Source organism: Triturus cristatus, chromosome 3_1 (assembly GCF_964204655.1).
Source record: "Triturus cristatus chromosome 3_1, aTriCri1.1, whole genome shotgun sequence".
Classification (NCBI taxonomy): domain Eukaryota; kingdom Metazoa; phylum Chordata; class Amphibia; order Caudata; family Salamandridae; genus Triturus; species Triturus cristatus.
The window spans coordinates 322775104-322802429 of NC_140583.1; the positions used below are offsets into that span (position 1 = coordinate 322775104).

The 27326-nt window shown below is 41.9% G+C and overlaps 1 protein-coding gene across 3 annotated transcripts in view; it reads left to right on the forward strand.

Annotated features, from left to right (window-relative positions):
• LOC146860192 (sulfotransferase 1 family member D1-like) overlaps positions 1-27326 on the forward strand; it is a 788090-nt gene that overhangs the window by 251184 nt on the left and 509580 nt on the right. The gene's annotated exons all lie outside the window — the stretch shown is intronic.

Sequence of the window (27326 nt, forward strand, 5' to 3'; positions counted from 1 at the left end):
AGTAAAACAGTTATCCTTCACTGTTAGGTTTCAATGTGCCACTGTAGAAAGGTTTTGGTTCCCAACAAGGTTTGTGGCTAAAGCGCAATGTTTATATGACAATCCTTTTATGTTTAGTCCCACAGTTCAAGTAATCCAATAGTACACTTTTGTTTATGCCAGCTATAGGTTTTACCAAAGTTTGAAGTGTGCTTTCTTATAAGGTCTCATGGGTCATCTAAGTTCGAGCACACCTCACCCCCACCTCACTGTTGCTTCCATATGCAACAACTACTGGTCAAAGCATTCGAAGACCATTGCTTACTTTGTCCAATTCCAAACTGTCTAAGAACAAAGAACTTTGCCCTCGTATGAAGCTCTGAGAGCACATTCACCCTAGCGTGGTTCTGTGGTCCAGTGCTGCTGCCCAGGGGTAGTGACATTTGTTGACCATATTTATATGCAGAATCACCCAACATGGCGCCCAGGAGCTGCAAGTCTTGTGGGATCTTGTGGCCGTAAGAGGCACCATTGGCTGCATCTAAAATGAACAGTAAGTAAATAATGGCAGTCGTGCAGTGTGTAGCTAGTAATTAAGTCCTGAATGTAAGCACATAATGAGTTATATATGGAGAGTATTGGCACCATACAACATTTTATAATCACACCATGCTCATCGCAATTAGTCATTTTTCGCACCAGTATATTTGCTGCAAATGTTCTTTTGTGTCAGTCATTCTGCAACCAGTAGGCAAGTACCTAGGCACCACAAATGTCCAAGTACAGAAATACGACGCATGTCCATACATGGATACAGTACCGGAGAGTGACCAAGAGATGGTCTGACCACTCATGACAACTGCAGAGAGTTCTGGGAGATTGTGTCCATTAAAGAGCAAAAATAAAACTGTTACAAAGCCAGTCCAAATTGAAAGAAAAAGCAATGGCAGTATGATCCAAATGTAAATCTTGGGTGGAAAGAATTATATTGTTTTGAGCCAAATAATAAAAGCACGAGTTCCATGCAGCAGTGGATCAGACAAATCTGAGGAAAAGTCATAAAAATCCATGAAATAGCCAGAAGCAGTTTCTGCAAAAACAGCGACATCAGGCAGTATAGTTGACTCGAATGGTGGCACATAGTAAACAACTTTGTTGCTGATATTTGTCAGTTAATTTTGCGGGGCTGTGCATGAAGCTTGAATGTTGTTAGTTCATGTGGCTGGAAGTAGCATAACTTCAGTACCAGATGTTCCCATCTGGGGGGCAGCAAATTCAATGGTGGGTAAAACTTGTAACGGGATTTCCTGCATGGTAGTGAGAGGTAACAGGTAACTACTCAGGATCCATTTTGGCCTACTACTTAGAACTGGCTAAATGGTGCAGTTTAATCAGATTGATTTACACAAACCTTTAGTTTTTACAACCAGCAAGAAGCAGCAAAAGTACAATATTTGATCCTTCAACCAGCAATTCTGGCACAGGTGCTCTGAATGATGGGCCAACTTATTTTCCATCCATAATTTTTTCTTAGACTAGATCTCCAATCTTTGGAAACTATTCAGGAGTTGCTGGTTAAGGCCCCACTTCCCCAGTGGCTGAATGTTTCTTCGGTTCATTGTTGTTGTCCACACAGTAGTCATTCAGTTCCTGCAAGACAGACACATGTTCACTGATATCAAAAGGTGTTTCCACCATCACTGGGACAGGGTTGTCTAGGTCAGGTACACATATCGGGACCCTAAACAAGATTTCATAGGAAATCTGACCACACAAGGATCTTCTTAGCCGATTATTTAAAGCTGTCCGAACCCCATATAAGTGATGGACCCAACTATGACCTGAACCTAATACTCTCGCTTTTAAAGACTGATTTAAGTCACGGTTATTCCTCTCCACAACAGACTTTCTATCAGGATGGTATGGGAAGGAGTACTGCACAGTTACACCCAATGTTGCCATGGTATTCTGGTAAGCTTTAGAGGCAATCGTGGGTCCTCGGTCCGAACGGAATGGAGCTGCTGCATATGTCGCAATGAAGATTTGGAAATCTAGTCGCTGTGGCTATAACTCACAAGAATCAAAAGCGGATTCCACTGCTAGTAGTAGCTATTTAAAAAAGCGATCACTTTATAACGGCCCGCAGTGGTCCAAATAAATGCAGGTAAGAGACTAGTTAGAAATTAAGAGGGGTGTCTGCGGTGGATGTGCTATTGTGGAAACCTCAGTTTGCCGACAGATGTCCATTTAAGGTAGGGGTGGGTGGCAAACTCCGCTCCGCTGGTGGAGTTTGAGGAGGTTTGCCACTCCCCACTCATCATAAGTTGCTCTTTTTTTAGTCCACTACTCAAGTCCAATGACGTTAATTCCAGTGGGCAATGTGTGAAATTAGTGGTTCAACTTCTGTTGCCGTTTTGAAAGCCCTCAAACAGCTAGCTGGGCCCATCTCAGAAGGCAGTGACGAAGGTAGGTAATTAATAACAAGCGCTGCAAAAATCAAATGTTGCTGAAAGGTACACTGCAACTTAGGAAAGAGAAATAGTATGTAGTACATCTTGGTACATTAAATACAAGGTTAACATATATAAGAGCATGTACGCATGTCTGTCGTTCGCTCCTCCACCCCTACTGGCATTTAGTTATAGAAGGGAAAAATCATTGCCCTCAGCAATCAGCATGTGGTGGCATTACATTCTACAGCCAGAAATGTGCTTAGTGTTAAATTAAATATAAAACAGAAAATACTTCAGTAATTCGCAGTAAAGGAACTTGCTATCGCCGGTCAAAGTTGGTAAACGGCAAACGTATGCTTTTACCCCAAGCATTGTTCTGCAGAAAGAGACATGACGATGTTAGTAATACAGAGAGCATTTGAGTCCAGAAAGCAGGCTTTGGAGTTTTTGTCTCGAGAAAACTATTGTCAGGTAAGTTCTGCTTGTGTCCCTTTTAATCCTCATGATATAGTACTGCTGTTTCCCTGGGTCTCTTCCAGTCTGTATAATCAGCAATAATAACTTCACTGCCCTACCGGCACTCCCTTGTTGGTTTCCAACCCCAAAGTTCTAAACTAAATTAATTTCTGCATGCTCTGTCAATGATTACCCATATCTATTGATCTGAATAATTTTGATTGCAGTGACACGCGCTGGCACAAACCTGATAGTGAAATGCTTTTGAACTGAAGCGAGTGATGGAGGGGGTGCAGAAAGATGGGGTGTTTATAAATCTTCACATGTGCCTCCTGCTACACCTGCCAGCCAGTAGCATGTGCTGTCCCTGGCTCTGTTTCACAGTGAGAAATTTTTACCTGGTTCTTCTTGGAGCCGTGTAGTTTCTTTTAGAACATCGCCAATGATGGCTATATTTGTAAGAACTAAGAAACCCCTGACTGGGCACATTTTGCTTACTGTTATAAGATCAAAGGCTGTGCTCTGGTGCAGATATTTGGACCTGTGAACTTCAAGACACACAGATATCTCTGCAGTAGGTGCATTAGATCACAGGGGGACTGAGGACTTTCACAACGCCCGCTTGTGGACCTCTGTGGTATTTGGCAGAGATTTTTGGTAACTCCGCGGAATTCTGCCGGGTGAAACTCTTCAGACTCTGCCCAGGCCTATTTTAAGGACATGGATGCTGATTACGATGATGGTGAGGCCACCACCGACAGCCTGTCGATGGTGGTCTCACCGCCATCATACCAATGTTTTCCACCCTCCACATTGTGATGGCGGGCAGGTAGTCAGATAGACTGACAGCCACGAATCCGACAGGCTCCTTGAGATCACCGCTGCATCGAAAGGGAACCATATCCAAAGGTGGTGGTGCCTATCAGGCACCCCCAAAGAGATTATGATGTTTCTTTCTGTCTGCCTTTTCAATGCAGGCAACCTGCCATGAAAAGGCAGGCGGGAAGGGACTTTGGGGGCCTGTAGTGAGCCCCTTCCAGTGGCAGGCACTGCATGGTGCCTGCCACGTAGTGCAGTGATATGTCAGGTCTACCTATTTTGCATTGTGGTGGTGCTGCAGCCAGCAGCACCCACCACAATTCAAAATATAGGCATCGCAACTGCCGTGGTGGCAGTCACATCATAATGCTTCTTACAGGACCGACGATAGCCTGTTGGGCGGTACCGATTTCTGATATGGTGGAGAGCAGAAGTAAGTCCACCCGCCATCGTAATAAGCCCCTTAGTCTTTAGTCTATTTGCATTGACCTGGCTACCAGTATTATTGCTGTAGCAGTGAATATATAGCTGCCACGCCTGAGGAAGCAGTATCCACCCTTCATGTGCAGCTAAAAATAATTCTGACGAGCGGTTCAAATCTGATATTACTCCCACTCCCAGAAAACAAGCAAATGGAATATTCTGCCCACCCAGTAGGTAGTAGTATTTTTCTGGATATGTCTGAGGTAAGTGAGCACCAGTGAATGAAGATTTGAAAGCTACCAATATGTCTCCATCTATTCTCGTACAGTAACGTGTCTCAGCACTGATGCCTTTGCAGTTTCATCAGCCATTGAAATCCCTGCAGCATGTATTTAAACACTTTAGTGGCTCAGTATGTGAATAACATGAGCCTATTGCAATTTTTTTTTATATTTCCCACTTCTCTCCAAAGCATTTTATGCTTGATAGTGTAACATTTTGAGTCTATGAATCCGTTCTGGCTTCAATAGTGTAATGTAATTGCTCACTGTAAGACTGGACACAGTAATATGAATCACACACTATAAGTGTGGGGAACTCATGATCCATATTTGTTAGTGCCAGAATTACAGCTTTCCGTTCAGCCAGCTGTGCAGTGCAATCAGCCAGTATTTGTGTATATGTTTTTAGAGGCTGGAATTTTCCATCCCACATTTTACCCTTTATCGCTGCGCAATTAACTAGGAATCGATGTTTCGTTCCGACTGCAGTCTGGTCAGAACCATCAGTGTAAACTTTAAAGTCATACTGATCTAGAGCCATTATTTCAGTGGGAAGAGGATATTCTTGTTAAAAAAAAATGTTTAAAACTAACTTTGTTTGGCCAAAAGACTATAAAAGCAAAACATCAAGTGTTGTCATATGCAACAAAGCTACAAAATATAAAAAGATGTTTTACACCAACTTCTTAAAAACTTTAAAAGTCCTAGGGCAGAATATACAAACGGGAACACAGTACTGTAGTTTGGATATTTTTTCCTAATAGTACAGGCAAATCTTACAAAATTAAAAACGTAATAGCACAAATCTGGGTAGGTCAGAGACTGCAAAATGTTATCCCTTCTTTTTGAGTTCTTTAGATTTGGCTGCGGCTAAAAAGGCACATCTTGTTTCTGAATACAATGTACAATATAAAATAATGGCTGGGTTGGGATACTGTCACAATAACAGGGCGTAAGGACCCTGCTCAGCCAATATCGATAAGTTGGTTTCTCTACCCAGCAGATATAGGGCTCTAAGCAGGGGCGGTTTCTCCATTAGGGCTGAAGGGCTGCACCCCTCTGAGATTCCTACACATATATACAAAAACATATGAAATAGATCAATTTATTTTGAAATACAGTCGTATCTCTAAAGAAATTGATGTATTTAAGTCTGTTTCAGGCTGCCTGCCACGCCTCGCTCTGTAGCAGGAGATGGAAGTCAGGCAGTAAATCAACTTTCATAACTGTGATGCAGGACGCAGGGCTTTCTCTTTTAAAGCCCTTTATTGCTATTGCCAGTGGTGCAACTAGCGTCACGGTTTCGGGTGTGGGAGACTTCATCCCTGCGTTATTTCAGACCTCTTTCATTCAAACGCAAATATTCCACACTTTTGTCTAATGTTGTGTTATGGATATTGTGCTGAGACCCCTCATCACGCTCACCTCCCCCACTGTGACACACCAGGCCCAAGCTACACATCGCTGGCTCCATTAGAAGTGGAAATGCTGTATTTGTTGCCCTGCAAAATGAATCTCAATAAAGAGTAGGGTTCTTGTTCCCTTGCAAACTTGATCCAAATATCAGAGTGAAGCAAGGCAAGAAATATGTGCTTACAGTGGACATTTTTCTGATGTATGACAATAAAACTGCCTGTGTCTTCATGCCCTTAAGATAACACTGATGCCAAAAACAAGGATTGACTTGCAAACAATGAATGTTAAAAGCGTTAAGGGAATGCATTTCAGAGATTTAGTTCCTCTCTTATTTCATATGCTTTACTTAATCTTACATTCCCCAAGAGTTAGCTGTTTTATAATTTTGTTGTTTATCTGTATTTTATTCTGTGCATACTGTGAGGCTTGAGCCCTTCCAAGTGTTTATAAGGGGCTTTGATTGAGCGCGCAGGAGCTATGGCTGAAGCCGAACCAAATTAGTGTCAGTGGATTGGCCTCTCTGCATAGCACACAGAACAATGTATTTCATTTGCAATTGAAATTCTGTGGATATGTGTGTGAAGGGGTACACAGATGTCAAAATATTTGGAAGACAAAAGTAAGAGAAATTAAAGTGCTTACATTTGAGGGAGTACAGTGCATGTTTGGAGGTGGTGAGGTGGCAGAGATGCGAGGAAGTGGAATTGGGAAAGAGTGAAAAGAAGATGCCGAAGAGCAAAGAGAGGTGGTTGAAGATGTGCAGATGAACAACCTATGCAGAAAAAAAGAGGATACACATCTACCATAAAGCACACATAACTGAAGGCCAAAACTACTTCCACAGGCCTCAATGCTATTTAATTCACTGACTCACAGTTTCATAATTGATACATTTCCAATTTTAATTATTTATAACAAATTGTTGTTACTCATTTATCTTAAACAGCTAACACCCATTGATAAAGCCAATCGTACTGACAGGCTATAGTTGTATGTCAGTTGTTGTGTCATTCATCTGGATTCAATTACTTGAATCTTGAGAGAGAATCCAAAATAATGGTGAGGTGGCACACTATGGGAAAAACAGAAATTTATTTGACATGTTCCTTCAGAGAGAACCCCGACTTTTTTCATCCCACTTAAAGACCTGTCTGCACATGCAGCCTGCAGCTGTGGGTGTTTTTCGTAGTCTGGTTAGAGTATATTTTTCCAAAGTTAATGCTGTATGCAGTGCAAGACACTGGGAAAGCATGCATTTTAAAGGGCTAAAGTTGTGATGCTGCACAATTGATAAATTACAGTAACTGTTGAACATATTAATACAGAAAGATATGGGGCAGTTTTTACTGTGTTTAATATTTTAAGACTATACATTACGACTGCTTTATAAGCCTTGCTTTATCACTACTTTCATATCTATTTTACATTTCTTGCTTGGGAGAGGGACTCACCCTGGACACCAGGTTTGTCCATTGAACTTGTTCACATTGCTCGCTATATAAAGTAAGTGTTTAAGCCTCACCACTTTCAAATGTCACCAGCTGCCACTGGCTCTAAGCAGTAAGTTGTGGAAACAGAAACACACCTAATCACAGTTACTTTGGCCTGGGAAAAGTCTAGGTGGATATTTCGACAATGAGCCTGATAAAAAATAATCACAAGTAATTTATGGTTGCGTCTGATACAAGATGGATTGTCATACAGTTCTAATAAATAAAAAGTGTTTTTAATATAAGACAACCAAGGAATCTGTTTCACTTTATCCAATGAATGGTAGTCAATAACCAAAGATCTGATGACAGTAAGTTCGGGTGTACCAAACTGAAGAACCAGGCTGAATTAGGCCTGGCGGCGCAGGGTACGCCTTAATCTCCTGAGTTCACTTGCTTTGTTGAACAGAGACACAGGACACTCTGTTGAGCGTAGAAGATCAGGTTTATTAGCTGCAGCTAAGTACAGTTGTCCCAGAAGTACACCTGGTATGTTCTTAGGAGACTGCCACTTTACTCCATGGCGCACAATCTTTTATAGCACATAGATTCACCAAGAACACACCCAATGCATACATGTTTAGCCAATGGGAAGAGTTTGAAAACAAGATATAACCAATGAGAAAAGTTTAAAAACAAGATATCAAGTAACCCAAATAAACCTCTCTTCCAACTGTTTTTGTCACCCCTCCCCACAAAGTTAATTAGTGGTTGGGTCTACAATTCAACTTGCAGGTGGCAGGACATTTGTATGCTTTGGAGGACAGTTGTGAAATGAGAGAATACAAGTAGAGAATAGCGAAGGCCAGAAGATAAGATACGGCATGAGAAAAATACTAAAGGCTAACAGATAGTTGACATAGAGATTAGGTAGTCCAGACAAGGATTAGATTAGGCCGGCTGGTGTCTGAGATGGGTTTCAAGACAAGGACGGAGTGGGTTTTTGACACGTTGCAGTCCAAGGGGCAGAGACACTTTGTGAATCGAGCAGCCTGTATAAAGGCAACACAAAATGGCGGTGAATATAAAATGGAGTCGAAATTAAAGAACCTCAGACCCTCCTTTTGCCATTACGCAGGCAAATCCTAATTCATTGCTAGGTGAAATGGGAATATCCTTTATCAGAGTAGAGACAGAACACTACTTCAGGACCATTTTGGATGAACATATCCAACACCCACTTCTTACAGTGGCACTGGAAACACTTGTGCAACCACAACTATACCCAAAGTCCATTCTAAGCCTCTCTGGTAGGCTTCTATCGTCCATCAAATCTGCTTCCATTGTCGCATTGGGCCTCTTGATTCAGGCCTTCCATGAAAATAGTGCTTCTCACTATCCGTTGGAGTGCCCTCCTGGCAAACACTCACAGCTCACTCGAAAGTCTCAATGTCTCAATGCAGTGCACCAGTGTCTCTCCTCTGCGGCAGACACTACAGATATTGTGCTCTTCATTGGTCGTAGGCACAGATCATCTCATGCAGACCCAAGTACTATTAATCGGAAAGAGCAACAGACTTTCACGCTCAGCAACACTTTCACGCTCTAACACTCGCTATTCAGTGTCAGAGGATGCTCGGGCTGCTCTTTCATTTAATTTTTGCTTTCATCATGGGTACCACAATGTAGTGCCTTTTGCCAATCTTGGATCCTCCGGTGCACTGCCCTTCCGTTGGAGCAAAGAAAAGAGAGGGGGGTGGCCAAAACTCAGACCAAGGGGCTCAAGGGACTGCACACTGTCAGAGGTTACCAGCACATGACAGGTAGAAAACTGAAGCCTCAAACCAGCTCTGCCATCAACAACAGGAATCCTTCTCTTTTGCTCTTTTACACTGAAACTCTGGTTTTGTGATGTCCAACGCCCTGTGATGGAGCAAGTACGATGCTTTGGAGATATAATTGATGGCGCGCTGGCGATCGCTGTCCAGCCTTGCTACTTTCTGGGTGCTGGGACTGTAGGGCCAAGACGTCCGTCTTTCATCTATAGCTGTCACTGATGCGAATTAGGCTTAAATCAGTGTTCTGCAGGTTATTATGACTTGATACCCGCAGAATCTAGTGACGTAGGAAATGTGACACAGTTGTTAGTTTCCTTCAATTTATTACAAAAACAGTTCATTGTATTTAAAAATGGGACTGCAAGCAGGTGGCCTGCAATCTGCGAGGGAGTGACCATATGCCATGGGACAACTCTGATCTAGAATACACTGTCATTCTCAAAGGCAGTACTTCTAGTCTCTTCAATTGGGTACCCTTCATTATCCTCTGCCATCTAAGGGTAGATAGTTACATGGGAATTCTATCTAAATGGATGTCCTCACACATGGTGGCATTGTCTAATGGGGTAAAAAAAAATATTTTTTAATGATTACGTCTAGGTGTTCCTAAATTCCTTATCTAGAACACCTCAAAAGAGAACTCACCTGATACAGATAATTAGGGACATGTAGATACCTCCCTTTAATAACTGTGCATCAGGTGCACTATGCAATACACAGGCTAATAATCAAATGTGGAAACAAAAGACAAGAACTAGAGAGTCCTGGTATTTCCATGATTCAGAACACATCTGATCCCACCGAAAATTAAGAAGCAGGAACAAAAGGGTAAAAGACCAAATTAAAAATAGTCATTGAAAATTTGTCATGTTCAAAAAAATAAATGTAAGGTATCTCCTATTGAGGTGGAAAACTTGTCTTACTATAGTATTGAGTCAGTTAACCAGTCCATCACTATCCTGACAGTCAGACTGGAAAACATCGAAGTAGGCCTAAAGAAAATTCTTGAAAACCAGTCTGGTCATACAAAAAGGGAATTATACATAATATGGGGGACCCTGGTACATTACTGCAGTCTGGAAGTGTAAACCTGAACAATACTCCAACAATAATAAAAGGGCTGACTGGTGAAAGGAATACGGAAAAGGGAAATGGGACTAGGACACAGCTAAAATCCCCAATAACTAGGCACATGCGACATCAATCAGGGGAGAAGTGGCAAAAGAAAAATCTATAGGAAGAACAAGAAATTACTCGGGTGATAGTCAAGTTTGTGACACAATACCAAGAGTATGGGTGATACACAAAAGTCAAAATAGTACACAAATTTTAACTCTACCGCTGGCCGCTACACCATATACGGTAATCTCAGCTAATGTTCCAGTTCCTTCTTCAGAGAAAAATGAAACCTGGTTTCCTTTAAGGAACAAAGCCATACACTACTTAGGAAGCAGAACAAAATCTGACTAATGTAATATAGAAATTAGGTCACCATGTACAAGAGTCACAGATCTATAATGTATCCTTACGTCCAATCAGGATACATAAATCTAGGGCTGCCTGTTCCTTAAGGGAAGGGGACAGTAACGTGACAAACTGCAGGTGACACACTTTGATCCTGTATATCTCTTTTTATTTTCCTTCAATACCATTACAGCCAAATAGACATGCACTGGTGAAGTGTTGTCTCTCATGTTCACAGCATGAAATATCATTATCTGTGGAATTTAGTATCAGAATACGTCCAACCAACTGTTGCGCAGCGATGGGCATCGTCATGACCATCCCCTCACAACACAGGGGAGCTTGTAACAGTATTAAAAGCAAAAGCGTAAACACAACGCAAAAACAAAAAAAAAACGTGCATAAAATAAAAACACACATGCCAAGCCATCAGGTATACTTGCTGTATACCAAGCACAGAAAGCATAGACAAATTTCAATATCATATGTAAATGAACGGTGACGCACAACACTATGTCATGTACTTTATGCACAATGAACCTGCACCCCAGCAACTAATATTCTGGCCTGCTTAATTTGTCAGGCTCAAAAATAATATTCCATTTCCTTACTCCCCTCTTTTGACAGCTGGAGACCGGCTGTCAAAATAACTGACTGTGTCGCATCTGACACACAGGACCAGCAGGAACAATTCATAGAAAGACAAAATGCACAAAAATAAACACAAACATTTCTTTCCAAAGAAGTTATGCAAAAACACATCTGTTTCAACACACAGCTGACAGCACCCTCCTTTTTGCAATTTGCACATTGATTAGGTCCCACAGGGACATATGGAAGACTCGTTCCACCACCTCATGATATGGACCATCGCTGTTTCGTTGGCTGTTAACCCCTGCTTTTTTCACTACTCCTCTTCACCTACTGTAACATTCTCAGTCCTTTCTAGTCTTCTCTCACCCTGATTTCCTGCCTATAGCCATTCAGGGCGCTCATTTCACCATTATTCCTTCACAACTGACATCTTCGTCAAAACAACTCACGTGTCCAACTGTAGTCTTGTCAGCCCTCGAACCACCCAGAACAATTCATGAAAGATCTGTGAACAGATGCAAAAAAAATACACAACACACAAAAGAAAAACACTTCACATACCACACAAAAATATCAACTATAACTTTTAATCAGGAGACAAAGCATAACACACATTAACAAAACACAAAAAAAATAAAAAAAATACAAACCTAGTGGTACTTAACTGTAACCATCTTGTCAACTTTACAATGACTAAAACATGTAAGCATGTTAAGCCACCTTGATTTTAACTGTCTAAAAGGAAAACATTTTCACAGACACTCTGTGTTCCCTTGCGCCACAATTCCTCCTGTGAAAAATGAATCTTAATTTGCTGATCGTTTTTACCTAGGCATGTAGCCCACAAAATTCTAAGAAAGAGCTTCATCTTATTCTTTGTCTGAGGCTAATGCCACATTTGTTAAATGAAGGCAACTACGTGGACATTATTTTTCAAAAGCAGAAATACCAATGTATCATTTTCTTCTCAGCACCCCTTTTTTTTTTTTTTAACAATATGTGAACAGACAGGGCTCCGTAACGATTCTCGGCTGTCCTATCTTATCAGAAAAGCTAAAAATAGCACCTCAGCGCGGAACCAGCCACTGCGAGCACTCCTGGCCCCCACCACTTTTCAAGGTTCCTATAGTGTGCAAGCATTAATGTCTTCTTGTCAGAGAAGCTTTTCCAAGCAATGGTTTCTCCATCTGTTTACACTCACTTCTAACTCCCACCTTACTGACCTCGAGGTCAAAATCTACCTCGCGTGTCTCTCTTTCCTCACCCTGAAGCTGTCAAAGACAAAAAGCCTTCCTAACTCTTTTTAACCTGCAATAATTAACCCTATTTAAAAACACATGTTATATATATTACTTCTGTTAGAGGCTACAATTGAATTCTATTCTTAAATTATTAAAACATTTACTGTGAATAACTCACAGAACATAATAACATAACATACTAGTTTTAGAACAAATGTTTGTTACTACCCTATGCAACGGTACTTAGTTCATCAACCTTAAATGAATGAACGTCTCAGTAGGTCCAACTAGAGTTAGAACCTTCAATCTTGATATTAAACTCAAACCTCTGCACTGGGCACATTGGCTCACTGAGACATTAAAAGCAACCCCAAATGGGAACAACCTGCAAATTTGTATTATACCTAAATGTATGCATTTACAGAAGCCTAAGGCACTTTAAAGCTAATGTAAAGGGCAAGAATGCTGTTAAATAGTCTATTTTACCCAATTTCGACTTTGATATTTGGGGCACTTAAAAATAAATATCCTATAATTGTGCTACATATTAATCATCCTCAGAATGTTCTTTACAGATTGCAGATATTGGATATTAGACATATCTCTTGCAAATCCTTTAGAAATATGAGTTTTTTAAGCCTGCGCCAAGTGAAATTCCATATACAAATGTCCTCACTATGCAGTACAATACAACTTATATTAAATTATAATGCTAGGAGGTCACAGTATGAGCATTAAGCTTTATAAATAGTAAAAAACGAATTTAGAAGCACTTATTTTTAATAATTCTTTTTCATAATTAATAATTATTTTTGATAAACCCAATCATTTTTGATAATTTCACATATAAAAGCAAGCTGCATCCCTTGCCTATCATTTTTTAGACACATTAATTTCTAAGTTTAAGCACAGAAGCGTGAAACATGACACATTTTTGCGCCACTTTTTTTTTTCTTTTTTTTTAAAGGACAATTATTATTATTTAGCAACAGAACCAAGAATATTCTTACAAAAATGCTTAAAGAGAGGAAAACCGTTAATTGAAATGTCTTCCTGTAATTCAAAATAATGATCCTTAGTTTTGGAACCTTTTTAAAACAACATTTTGAAATGCAAAGTTTCACCCGTGTTCAACTGAGGGCGAAGTCCTGGCTGAATAAACATTCCTGTCTATTAGAGCTGCTTGCTTAGCGACAATAAAAGCTTGTCTCTCAGTGTTGTAACATGAGCACGCAATGCGTGTTGCGTTTGAGTTCAGCAAAAATTTACTTCAGCTGAAGTGTTTGCCTGTTAAAATCTAATACAATGTATGTAAGTAAAAAATACTATAAGTTTATTTTTCTACAAAACACACAATTTCGTTTTTGAGGCCATTGTATTCCTAGTGAATGTGAATTTTAATTTTATTTTTTAAGCATTTAACAGTTTGTACATGTGCATAGGTGCTTACTCTATAAATTATATAGCAACATATGGCTATTTAGCATATCACATGGTTCATTTCCGGATTTTTATTTTATTTCTACTTAATATTAGTTAACTGACATTTTGCTTAACAGACTGAAAACATCAAGAAAAACCACAAACACACATTGAGCTCATTTCAGACATAAACAGAAAGGGTTCAAACACTCAGGACACATACATTTAACCCACAGAAACACACATTTTAACCCACAGATCAACACTTAAGACAGAAACAAAGGACAGCCCACAGACTGTACTTAAACCAAACCATTTGTAAATAGTAGTTGCAAGTCATTTTACAAGAAACGCTTCTTAATAGTGTTCCAAAAGACTGCAAAAAAAAAACAGCCCAACAGACTGCTATATGTCCTGCCATACGATGTTGTCTATCTAAAACCTCAATTGTATAATCATTCTCATTATCTTTAAACTGCTGGGCAGCCTGTATAATAGTCATGCCCTTTTCCTTCCTATCTCTTTTTGCTTGTCTTATTTCTTTCTGTTTGGCTTCCTTGCGCCAAAGGCGGAAAGAATCAAACATTGCCGGCCGGGCTTTTCTTTTAAACAAAATTGCTTCCAAATTATCTAATATGTCAGGCTCAAAGCTTCGTGTATCGGATCCATGCCTCATTAAAGGCAATGGGGCCAACACCATGTTTAGAATAAATCTCAGAAGTGGGAGTTCCAACCGGAGGAATTGGACAAGAGTCCTCCAGCCGGGAATCCCTTTCACAACCAAAACAACAAAACTTTCTAAACTTAGTCAGACCAGGCATCGTTATTTCACTGGACTGTTCACAAACATCAAGGGGTTAAATCAAATAATATAGCACAAACTGTACTCACCCCTCGGTTTCGGCTTTTGCAATAGCCGAATCAAAGACCCAAATCAAACAAAATTGTGGGAGCTACCCACCAATACTTAACTTAGTGTCTTCTTACGCCAAAAAGGGGGCCAAAGCAAGGCGGCAGTCAGGGCTGCAGTTGACAGCAGCCGTCAGGAAGGAGAAACCGCGCTGAAAAAGACCTTCGGACCACTTTGAAATGCAGGGGTCGCTTGACGTGGTTCGCGATTCCTCCAGAATTTTCTTGCGGCGTTCCTCACGACCTTCAGGCAAAACCGCTACCTCTGAAGCCGCCTCACAGAGAGCACCATTTGAAGAACCAGGCTGAATTAGGCCTGGCGGCGCAGGGTACGCCTTAATCTCCTGAGATCACCTGCTTTGTTGAACAGAGACACAGGACACTCTGTTGAGCGTAGAAGATCAGGTTTATTAGCTGCAGCTAAGTACAGTTGTCCCAGAAGTACACCTGGTATGTTCTTAGGAGACTGCCACTTTACTCCATGGCGCACAATCTTTTATAGCACATAGATTCACCAAGAACACACCCAATGCATACATGTGTAGCCAATGGGAAGAGTTTGAAAACAGATATAACCAATGAGAAAAGTTTAAAAACAAGATATCAAGTAACCCAAATAAACCTCTCTTTCAACTGTTTTTGTCACCCCTCCCCACAAAGTTAATTAGTGGTTGGGTCTACAATTCAACTTGCAGGTGGCAGGACATTTGTATGCTTTGGAGGACAGTTGTGAAATGAGAGAATACAAGTAGAGAATAGCGAAGGCCAGAAGATAAGATACGGCATGAGAAAAATACTAAAGGCTAACAGATAGTTGATATTGAGATTAGGTAGTCCAGACAAGGATTAGTTTAGGCCGGCTGGTGTCTGAGATGGGTTTCAAGACAAGGACGGAGGGGGTTTTTGACACGTTGCAGTCCAAGGGGCAGAGACACTTTGTGAATCGAGCAGCCTGTGTAAAGGCAACACAAAATGGCGGTGAATGTAAAATGGAGTCAAAATTAAAGAACCTCAAAACCAAACCCAGAGTTTTGCCCAGAGCAATAGCGGGGCCAGGCCAATTAGGTCTTCAATGACAGTCAGCCCCAATTGCTCATCACAAATTACATTTGATGTACTGGGTGGGACTGAAAGCAGTCTCTGAATAAAACAGTTTTTTGCTCTTTGCAGCGGACTGGCTTTACTATAGTCCCACAATCCAGCACAGTATGTGCCAACCGAGATTCATTTGCCCTTGTAAAGAAACAGCATTTTGTTAAATGGTTTGTGTTTTAACTTATCGGTGAATCTAAAAATAGTTGATAAGTTTCTGATAAAAGATTGAAGTCTTGCCATCAAAAAAGACAACCAACTCAGGGGCATATTATCAAGGACGGCGTTAAAAATTATCGCTGGTTTAGCGGCAGAAAACTACCGCTAAAGCGGCGATAATGGGTTTGATAATATGCACTTGAGAATTCCAATAGAAGTTCATGTTCTGGTGTGAACATGGGCTTCTATTGGAATTCTCCAGGGCAAATTATCAAGCCCATTATCGCTGCTTTAGCGACTGTTTTCTGCCGCTAAACCGGCGATAATTTTAACGCTTTCCTTGATAATATGCCCCTCAATGTTTTATTAAAAGGAATCCCCAAGTAGATAACATGTTTCACTTCCCCTAAAACATGGTCTCCCATTGTAAAAGTTATCTTCCTAGTATTTAGTCACTCACTTGTCACTCGAAAGGACGAAAAATTAACTTGGAGGTTCACAACGCCTATATATTAAAAAAAAGGTCTAACAGGGATTGGATATCATTAACTGCGTGGAAAATAAATATGGCGTCATCCTCATTCAGCAAGATGGGCACCACCTTATGCCCCATTGTCGTTAAATCCTTTTAATTTTCAACCAGGAAAGAGCTTATCCCATTTACATAGCTCAAAAAAAGGGAGGGGGCCAGGATGCAGCGCTCTCTAATGCCCTGGATAGACTCAATGGATGGGGAAAATGTACCTGTGGATTCGTATCGCACCATTACAGAGAGGTCTTGATGGAGCCAGCTTATCAATAATAAAAGTTCCAGGTTCCACATCCATCCCTTTCAATATATTACACAGTTTATCGCAATTCACAAGATCAAATGTACTTAAAAGATCTATCAATGCCGAATATATAGTCTCAATCTTGGCCTTCGTACACTGTCCCAAGATTATATAAAGGTACAAGCATTGCTTTATCGTCCCAAGGGCAGGACTAAAACCAATTTACACCTCTGATATGGTGTTATTTGGAATGCTCAATCTTCCAGGCAGGCCAATAAGATATGACAAACAACCCAAAATGTTGACACTAGAATCAATTTAGGAGATTGGGTGGTAACAAGTTGATCGGGACATATCCCTCTTCTCAGAAATTGTGACCAATATAGCAGTCGATCAGGTATCAGGGATTCGGTCAACGATCACAGATTTGAACACATTAGTTAACATTGGTGCCCACAAAGAGAAGTTAGACTTAAACAAGTTCACAGGGACGCCATGTGGGCCCAGGGCTTTGCCAGAAATGGACTTATTTATGGTGTCAACAACTTTCTTCAACAGTAATAGGATTTTGACAATCCTTGTTCTGTGGTATGTGCATATTTTTATTCATATTGTAGGTATGCTTGTGTTTGCAGTGTGGAGCCACTGTATCCACCTAGGATGAAAAGGCTTTTGCGTTAGAAACACTAGCCTTTGTGACAGCCTCTAAGGCTGGGATGGGAGCCACAACAATTATGCATTTTCCTGAGCCAATGATCTTTCTCTCACCACAGCGATCTGTACCTCTGTCAAAGAAATTCCGGAGGAGCAAATTGCTTTTCAGCATTGGTGTATAGATGTGATTTATATGCTATTGGTACAGTGTCACACTTGCTGAAAGTGATATATGGGCATCCTGTGCTCCCTGCAATTACACAGTCTGCCAAGTTTGTTGTGTTTACACTAGGCCTGGGCTAAATTTCCGTTCCGCTCGCGGAAATTGCAATAATTTGACATTTTCGCGTTCCGCGGAGAGCGCGAAAATGTCAAAATTTCCACAATCCGCAGCTTAGCAATAATTTGTTTCTTGCTCGCGCTGTAAAATAATACATTCTCGCGCGCGCGCGATCGCCTTACCTGAATCCCCGCGTTCGCCGATAAGTTTTCCCGATCCGGTCGCGTTCTCCACAAGATGTTGGATTGTTGGTAGCCATTTGCGCTGTGTCGCGACAGCTCGCGCCCGCAGTAATGTCATTGGTCGCGCTATCACTTCTTTCTTCCCGCGATCATGCACCGCGAGAAGAGTGAAAACAAGATGGCCGCTCCCGCAAGCAACCGCATGGGTAAGTTGGCGAGCCGCGACCATGCAGAAAATACCGCGAACGGGCGGGAAAAAAACTTCCGCATCTTCGCAATATTTCCGCGTGTTTGCGGAGATTTGTAACATTTTCGCGATCATTTGCGAAAGTCACTTTTGCAAATTCCGCCCACCCCTAGTTTACACATGTGTGTAAGTGTTTTTGCAGCTAGCAGGTCAGCTTGTACTGCATGTAAGATATTTGTGTTTTCTGGCGTCCAATGTGTGATTGAGAAGTTTGGATGACTCAGTTCATAAAACTGTTTTACCTGTTGTGCATAATCTGGTATGTATGTTTTGGTCACTGACAGAGCGTCAACTCCTAAAATATCCCCATACCACAATATCGAGTTATCGATATCGATGTCAGAAATACCAACATTCTATATTCTTAATAATAAATACAAAAATATCGGAACAAATGATCGATGTCATAAATATAGTTGTACAAAATATAGTTTTTTAATGAAATAAAATAATGAATATTAAATATATTATGTAATACAATTAATTTAAAAAAGTAAATATAAATTGAATATGCATTTTAACAAATATAACCAATAACAACATTTTAAAATGTTTTATATATATCTATATATATATTCACTGAAAAAACCATAGGTTTCACACACGTTATAGTTAGGGGTGGGCGGAATTTGCGTAATCGCGTTACGCAAATCTTCGCGAAACGGTAAAAAATCTCCGCGAACACGCGGAAATTCCGCGAACACGCGGAATTGCTTGTTCGCGATACTTTTTTCCTGTTCGCGATCGCTGTCTGCGTGCTTGCGGTGAAATATCTCGCGAACACGCATATTGAGAACGCGGACAAGCAAAAAATTTCGCGAAGTCGCGAAACGCAGATTTTTGGGCAATTCCGCGTTCTCCGCGGAACGCGAAATTACCCAAATTCCGCAAATTCCGCGAACGGAACGGAATTTACCGCCCAGGCCTAGTTATAGTTAGGAATTAGCATTTAAAAAACCTTGCAAATTCACTGAAAAAACCATAGGTTTCACACATGTTATAGTTAGCGGAAATTTTACTGATAAAAAACCAATGAAATTCCCCTGTTATAGTTAGTGCAGGCAACTATAACTCATGCGACCGCAATCCTCTGCTGATGCTAATACTGTATTTAGACACTTATTTGCCCATGTCTTCTTCCATACATTTTTAGCTATACATATATTACAAATATTTTTTTTTCATAAAGACACATATGTCATCAGCAGAAGATTGCGGTTGCGTGAGTTATAGTTGCCTGCACTAACTATAACGGGGGAATTTAATTGGTTTTTTATCAGTAAAATTTCCGCTAACTATAACATGTGTGAAACCTATGGTTTTTTCAGTGAATTTGCAAGGTTTTTTAAATGCTAATTCCTAACTATAACGTGTGTTAAACCTATGGTTTTTTCAGTGAATTTGTACGTTTTTTTAAATGCTAAGTTACTTTACGCCATTCGTGGCGTGCGCGCCCACTTAATGCAGTTCGTTCCGTGCGCGCACAGTGAGCAAGCGGTGCGCTTCGCGCACCGCGCGCCCACTTTACGCAGTTAGTGCCGTGCACGCACGGTGGGCACGCGGTGCGCTATGCGGACCGTGTGCCCACGTTACACTAGATGGGCCATGTACGCACGATGCGCTTCGCGCACTGTGCGCACATGGAGGACATATGATGCACTTCGTTTTGAAAGGTAATATTTTAATTTTTCGTATATGTTATAAGCCATGCACAAATGGTGCCCTTCGGGCACCATTTGCACACGGGGTGGAGAGAGTGTGGATAATTTTTTTTTTTTATTATTTTTTTTAAAAATATTTTAGTTTAACTCATCTTTAATAAGCTATGCACAATTGGTGCCCTTTGGGCACCAATTGCACACGGGGTGGGGAGAGTGTGGATAATTTTTTTTTTTTTATAATTTTTTACCGTACGCGTACGGTAAGCGTAATCGGCGAAATTGGCGAAAAAATAAAAATTCCGTTTTTGGCCTTGGGGGATCTTTGGGGACTCCCTCAACATTGCTATGTGTGTGGGAGCTGTCTAAACAGCCCCTTTACATGTTTTTGTGCTTTAGATTTTAAACATCACTCTCAGTGCGAGAGAGAAAATGGCGGCCGCCGCTTCCTGGTTTCGGCCGATTCGAATGTTTACTAAGATCTAAGAGCCAATCAGAATCGCGCTCGCGCACGCCACCGTACGCGTACGGTAAGCGTACCGTAAGCGCACCGTAAGCTGGCTCAGATATATATATTGATTTAAAGGCTATTTTCTCAGAATCTACTGAACAGATTTACACCAAACCTACAAAAGGCACTTCCTTGACCTGAGGACTACCTCTCTGCCAAATTTCTAGTAATTCTGTTCAGCCGTTCGGGCTGTAGCCCTATCTAAAGGTCCTATGGAAAAATGCATGGGAAAAACGCGTTTTGGGACCCCCCTTTTATCTCAGCCCCCGCTTGACGAATCCCCCCGAGACTTTCAGGGAAGGAGCGGAGCGTAGCGCCCCACCTATTTTGAAAAATTCGCGAGGATTCGTCGACCGGCGCCAAAGTTATTCAAAATAGAATGTTGCGGATTTCATATGGAAACGTGGTCCTAACTATAACTACCTACTGGCAACTGCCAGTAGGTAATATATTATATATATATATATATATATATATATATATATATATATATATATATATATATTATTCACTGAAAAGGTTTCAGGGACGTTATAGTTAGCTGGACATTTCACTTGTACAAAACCATAGAACTTCCTCCATTATAGTTAGTTCTGCTAACTATAACTCGCACGCCCGCAATGCACTGCTGATGATGTCACATATTACATCATTCATGACATGGTCAGTGACATCACTGATGACATCACTGATGACATCTCAAATGACATCACTGATGACATCATCCAGTGAATGTTGTTTTGTTTGATATTTAAATATGTATTATATATATAGCAATCTGCATTGAAGAATGAGTGGATATATAAATGTCTGGATAGAGGATTTAGTAGCTGTGTGGTTGACTGTTTAAGTGAGTAATTAAAAGTGTCTCACTAAATACATGGGTTAGTGACTAAACTGTGTGAATGTCTGTATCACTCTGTCTGTTGTTGTGTAATCTGCTGCATCAGTTGGTCACTAGCTACATGAGTGTCTATATCACTTATAGTTGGCTGTGTATTTGTATGGGAGACTGAGTGTATGTCTGGTTGAGTGGGAGATGTGTGACTCTGTGCATAGATGTATACGTGGTTCATTGACTAGGTGTATGGGTTTAAGAGTGCATGTGGAAACAGTTGTTTAGGTGAGTGAGTGTGTTTATGGGTATGTTGATGAGTGAATATATGTCTCAGTGGTACATCTGTACTAAAGTACAAAAATAAAAAGCAGTGTATGTGACCGTTGGTGTATATAAATAACTATTAGTAAGAGTTAGCAATTGTTAGTGTGACTGTATGGATTAGTGTATACATGTAATAGTGATTTTATAACATAGTAAGTATGAGTTACTTTTTGTATGAATAAACGAGGTGTGTATAACTGTGTATGTGAGTAAATGTAAGTGGGATGATTCTTTGCATGAGTGAGTAGGATGACTGCATAACCAACTAGGATGACTGCTGATGTGTCAATGTCTATATAGGTGTATGAGTGCATTTGATAGTGTTCTGTTGATTAGTGACTGCACATATGAGTAATTATGTGGGTGAATGGGTAGTTGTGTGTGTAGACCTAGGAATCAGTGAGTGGGTATGTAGTAACTGGTATTGGTATGTAAATGGTTTAAAAAATGGTACTCTGTATTGTATAGTGAGTGATCAAAGGTTATACTAGTGTGTGATGAGGTGTATTAGCTTGTCACATGGATGATGTCATCAGTGATGTCATCATTGATGTCATTTGAGATGTCATCAGTGATGTCATCAGTGATGTCGCTGACCATGTCATGAATGATGTAATATGTGACATCATCAGCAGTGCATTGCAGGCGCGCGAATTATAGTTAGCAGAAATAACTATAATGGAGGAATTTCTATGGTTTTGTACGAGTGAAATGTCCAGCTAACTATAACGTCCCTGAAACCTATGGTTTTTTCAGTGAATCTCTAAGGTTTTTTAAATGCTAATTCCTAACTATAACGTGTCTGAAACCTATGGTTTTTTCAGTGAATTTCAAAGGTTTTTTAAATGCTAATTTCTAACTATAATGTCCCTGAAACCTATGGTTTTTTCAGTGAATTTCAAAGGTTTTTTATATGCTAATTTCAAACTATAACATGTCTAAACGCGCCCCCTGGTGTGTTGTAAATTGGGGGATTAAGTCCCTTTGAGTCCTGAGGGTCCCTGCGGGCCAACTAGCCCACCAGGTACCTCCAGTAAGCACCACAGAGCTGTGTTGCAGAGGTGTTCTGAGGCTATGTCCCTTTTTACACCTCTCTGCAATGCAGCTCTGTGGCACTTACTGGAGGTACCTGGTGGGTTAGTTGGCCCCAGGGACCCTCAGGATTCAAGGGGACTTAATCCCCCAATTTACAACGTGCCTGGGGGCGCGTTTGCACACTTGTTTTTATCAGGCCCCGCCCCCTCCCTGCACCACTATGCAAACGCGCCCGCTGGTGCGTTGTAAGTTTGAGGATTAAGTCCCCTTGAATCCTGAGGGTCCCTGACGGCCAACTAGCCAACCAAATGCTAATTTCTAACTATAATGTCCCTGAAACCTTTGGTTTTTTCAGTGAATTTCAAAGGTTTTTTAAATGCTAATTTCAAACTATAACATGTCTAAACGCGCCCCCTGGTGTGTTGTAAATTGGGGGATTAAGTCCCTTTGAGTCCTGAGGGTCCCTGCAGGCCAACTAGCCAACCAGGTACCTCCAGTAAGCGCCACAGAGCTGCGTTGCAGAGAGGTGGTCCGAGGCAACGCCCCTTTTTACACCCACCTTACCGTTTGAGTGGCGAGCGATCTATCAGAGTTCAACTGTGCTACTGCTTAGCATGTTCTGAATAATGTCTACATGTGCACAAACTGCCTGCAGAAATATCCGTGACAAACCTTTGAAAAACGACTGAGGCACTTTCATAGGTCTGAATGGAGGGCTCAATTATGTGACATCGCTCTAGTGAAATACTTTTCCTCAGTCTAGAGGCACAGAAACAAACTGTGCTAAAAGCGAAACCGTGAAACTGCAAACAGACATCTTTGTAAAGGAGGATACGAAACGAGGCACTGCACAAATTCCTCATCATTTAGGGGGTCGTGCTGGGGTAGCGTTTTAGGGTTTAGGGTAGTGCAGTGGTATTTGTGTAGTGTAGGGGGTCGTTCTGGGGGTAGTGTTTTAGGGTTTAGGGTAGTACAGTGGTGTTTGGGTAGTGTAGGGGGTCGTGCTGGGGTCAGTGTTTTAGAGTTTAGGATAGCGCAGTGGTATTTGGGTAGTGTAGGGGTCATGCTGGGGGTAGTATTTTAGGGTTTAGGGTAGTGCAGTGGTTTTTGTAAAGTGTAGGGGGTAGTGTTTTAGAGTTTAGGGTAGTGCAGTGGTGTTTGGGTAGTGTAGGGGGTTGTGCTGGGGGTATATTTAAGGTTGAGGGTAGTGCAATGCTGTTTGTGTAGTATAGGGGGTTGTGCTGGGGTAGGGTTTTAGGGTTTAGGGTAGTGCAGTGGTGTTTGTGTAGTGTAGGGGGTCATGCTGGGGGTAGGGTTTTAGGTTTAGGGTAGTGCAGTGGTGTTTGTGTAGTGTAGGGGGTTGTGCTGGGAGTAGATTTAGGGTTAAGGGTAGTGCAGTGGTGTTTGTGTAGAGTAGGGGGTCGTGCTGGGGGTGGATTTAGGGTTTAGGGTAGTGCAGTGGTGTTTGTGTAGTGTAGGGGGACGTGCTGGGTTAGTGTTTTAGGAATAGGGTAGTGCAGTGGTGTTTGGGTAGTGTAGGGGGTAGTGCTAGGCATAGATTTAGGGTTTAGGGTAGTGCAGTGGTGTTTGTGTAGTGTAGGGGGTTGTGCTGGGGGTAGTGTTTTAGGGTTTAGGGTAGTGCATTGGTGTTTGTGTAGTGTAGGGGTAGTGTTTTAAGGTTTAGTGTAGTGCAGTGGTGTTTGGGTAGTGTAGGGGGTCATGCTGGGGGTAGATTTAGGGTTTAGGGTAGCGCAGTGTTGTTTGTGTAGTGTTTGCGCGTTCATGCTGGGGTAGTGTATTAGGGTAAAGGGTAGTGCAGTGGTGTTTGTGTAGTGTAGGGGGTTGTGTTTTAAGGTTTAGGGTAGTACAGTGGTGTTTTAGTAGTGTAGGGGGTCATGCTGGGGGTAGATTTAGGGTTTAGGGTAGTGCAGTGGTGTTCGGGTACTGTAGGGGGTCGTGCTCGGGTAGTGTTTTAGGGTTTAGGGTAGTGCAGAGGTGTTTGGGCAGTGTAGGGGGTCGTGCTGGGGTAGTGTTTAGGGTAGCGCAGTGGTGTTTGGGTAGTGTAGGGGGTTGTGCTGGGAGTAATGTTTTAGGGTTTAGGGTAGCGCAGTTGTGTTTGGGTAGTGTAGGGGGTCATGCTGGGGTTGTGTTTTAGGGTTTAGGGTAGCACAGTGGTTTTTGGGTAGTGTAGGGGGTCATGCTGGGGGTAGTGTTTTAGGGTTTAGGGTGGTGCAGTGGTGTTTGAGTAGTGTAGCGGGTCATGCTGGGGGTAGTGTTTTAGGCTTTAGGGTAGCGCAGTGGTGTTTGGGTAGTGTAGGGGGTCATGCCGGGGGTAGTGTTTTAGTGTTTAGGGTAGCGCAGTGGTGTTTGGGTAGTGTAGGGGGTCATGCCGGGGGTAGTGTATTAGGGTTTAGGGTAGCACAGTGGTGTTTGGGTAGTGTATGGGGTCATGCTGGGGGTAGTGTTTCAGGTTTTACGGTAGCTCAGTAGTGTTTGGGTAGTGTAAGGGGTCGTGCTGGGGGTAGATTTAAGGTTTAGGGTAGTGCAATGGTGTTTGTGTAGTGTAGGGGGTAGTGCTGGGGGTAGTGTTTTAGGGTTTAGGGTAGCGCAGTGGTGTTTGGGTAGTGTAGAGGGTCGTGCCGGGGTAGTGTATTAGTGTTTAGGGTAGCGCAGTGGTATTTGGGTAGTGTAGGGGGTCGTGCCGGGGGTAGTGTTTTAGGGATTAGGGTAGCGCAGTGGGGTTTGGGTAGTGTAGGGGGTCATGCCGGGGGTAGTGTTTTAGGGTTTAGGGTAGCGCAGTGGTGTTTGGGTAGTGTAGGGGGTCGTGCCGGGGGTAGTGTTTTAGGGTTTAGGGTAGCGCAGTGGTGTTTGGGTAGTGTAGGGGGTCATGCTGGGGGTAGTGTTTTAGGGTTTAGGGTAGTGCAGTGGTGTTTGGATAGTGTAAGGGGTCGTGCTGAGGGTAGATTTAAGGTTTAGGGTAGTGCAATGGTGTTTGTGTAGTGTGAGGGTAGTATTTTAGGGTTTAGTGTAGTGCAGTGGTGTTTGTGTAGTGTAGGGGGTCGTTCTGGGGGTAGATGTAGGGTTTATGGTAGTGCAGTGGTGTTTGGGTAGTGTAGGGGGTCATGCCGGGGGACGTGGTTTAGGGTTTAGGGTAGCGCAGTGGTATTTGAGTAGTGTAGGGTGTCATGCTGGGGGTAGTGTTTTAGGGTTTAGGGTAGTGCAGTGGTGTTTGGGTAGTGTAAGGGGTCGTGCTGAGAGTAGATTTAAAGTTTAGGGTAGTGCAATGGTGTTTGTGTAGTGTAGGGGTAGTGTTTTAGGGTTTAGGGTAGTGCAGTGGTGTTTGTGTAGTGTAGGGGGTCATGCTGGGGGTAGATTTAGGGTTTATGTTAGTGCAGTGGTGTTTGGGTAGTGTAGGGAGCTTTCTCTCCTGTCTGTTTATTATGGTCAGCTAGTTACCATTGCCTCTTTCCCCTCTATTCTCTGTTGTCCATGTGCATGGTCCTGTCCCCTCCCTATTGCTTTCTATGGATTGTTGTGCTGTACTCCCATCCCACATGCCCTGTGTGGTGTATTGTGCTGCTGCAATCCCTGATGCCTGCCCTGTAGGGTCAGTTTGAGCACGTCTCCATGTCCCTCCTGTCCTCTGTTATCCGAGGCCATGTCCCTACCCCAATTCCTCCTGCCTTCCATGATCCAATGTACCATACTTGCGAACATTTTGAACTTGGTAAGGGAGATTTTGAAAAAAACTGGGGTATTGATTTACCCCTTTGAGTTACATTGACAAAGAGGAGATTGTAAACAGGAGACAGATCAAATACAGCCCATTTGAGCTTAAAAACATTGGACGTTTCCTGGCTGAATCGGGTCTGTTGGCATGTATGGTTGTACTACCACTGCCTCTTCCTTCTGCCCGCAATGGTCTATTATATTGCCACAGCCTCTCTTGCCTGTCCTGTATTGTTGGTTTGTTGCCCCTGCCCCCATTTCCACTGCCCTGCATTGTCTCTTGTACTGCCACTGCCCTTCCTGCCTGCCCAGTGTGGTCAATTTGTTGCCTCTGCACCCTCCTACCTGCCTTCAATTTTCAAAATCCGTGCCCCTGATCTCTGCCTCTCAAGAGTATCCTAATGAACAACTAGATTGCTAACATTCTATACTTATTACAAAAGTGTGGAACGCCTGACGTCCTCTTGATGTAATCAAAACTGTAATACCTAGAGCATTTCCTTTAGAAATTACATATATGAGAGGGTCTTATTTGCATCAAAATTATGGTTAGTGCTCTAAAAAACTAAAATGAGGACATATTTTCTGAGTTTTCAAATAGCGACAAAGCACTTTTAAATTATTTGTTATCTTTATGTTTTTTATCCAGTTGACCACTTGATTAAATGTTGCACTTAGGGGAGAGGATGTGGTGTTACTTCCAGAGCTGCAGACTTTGCAACTGGGGAACCAGGTTGGAGTTTCTGCTTCAGCTCGACATTCTGTGATTCTGGTCCAATCACTTAATCTCCCCATATCTACAACCAAAATGAATTTGTTCTTGTGTGATGTAACCAATGCTCCTGTAAAGCACTGCAATACCTGACAAGTCTGCACTATATAAAACTGCGAAAACACAAAAAATAAAAAGAGTTTTGCACACTTCTGTCATTGGGCTACGTGTGGGCTACATCTGGGTGATATTTGTGCTACATTTGGGCACTTTTGTCTCTGGTGGCCATCTTGGGAGATTTATTTGTTATGAAGTTTCCTAATTTCCTCATTTACTGCAGTCTCCTCAGTTGGAAATGCTTTCAGTTTTTTACTTTGATTCCATCAAGAAGGTATTCAGATATGTCA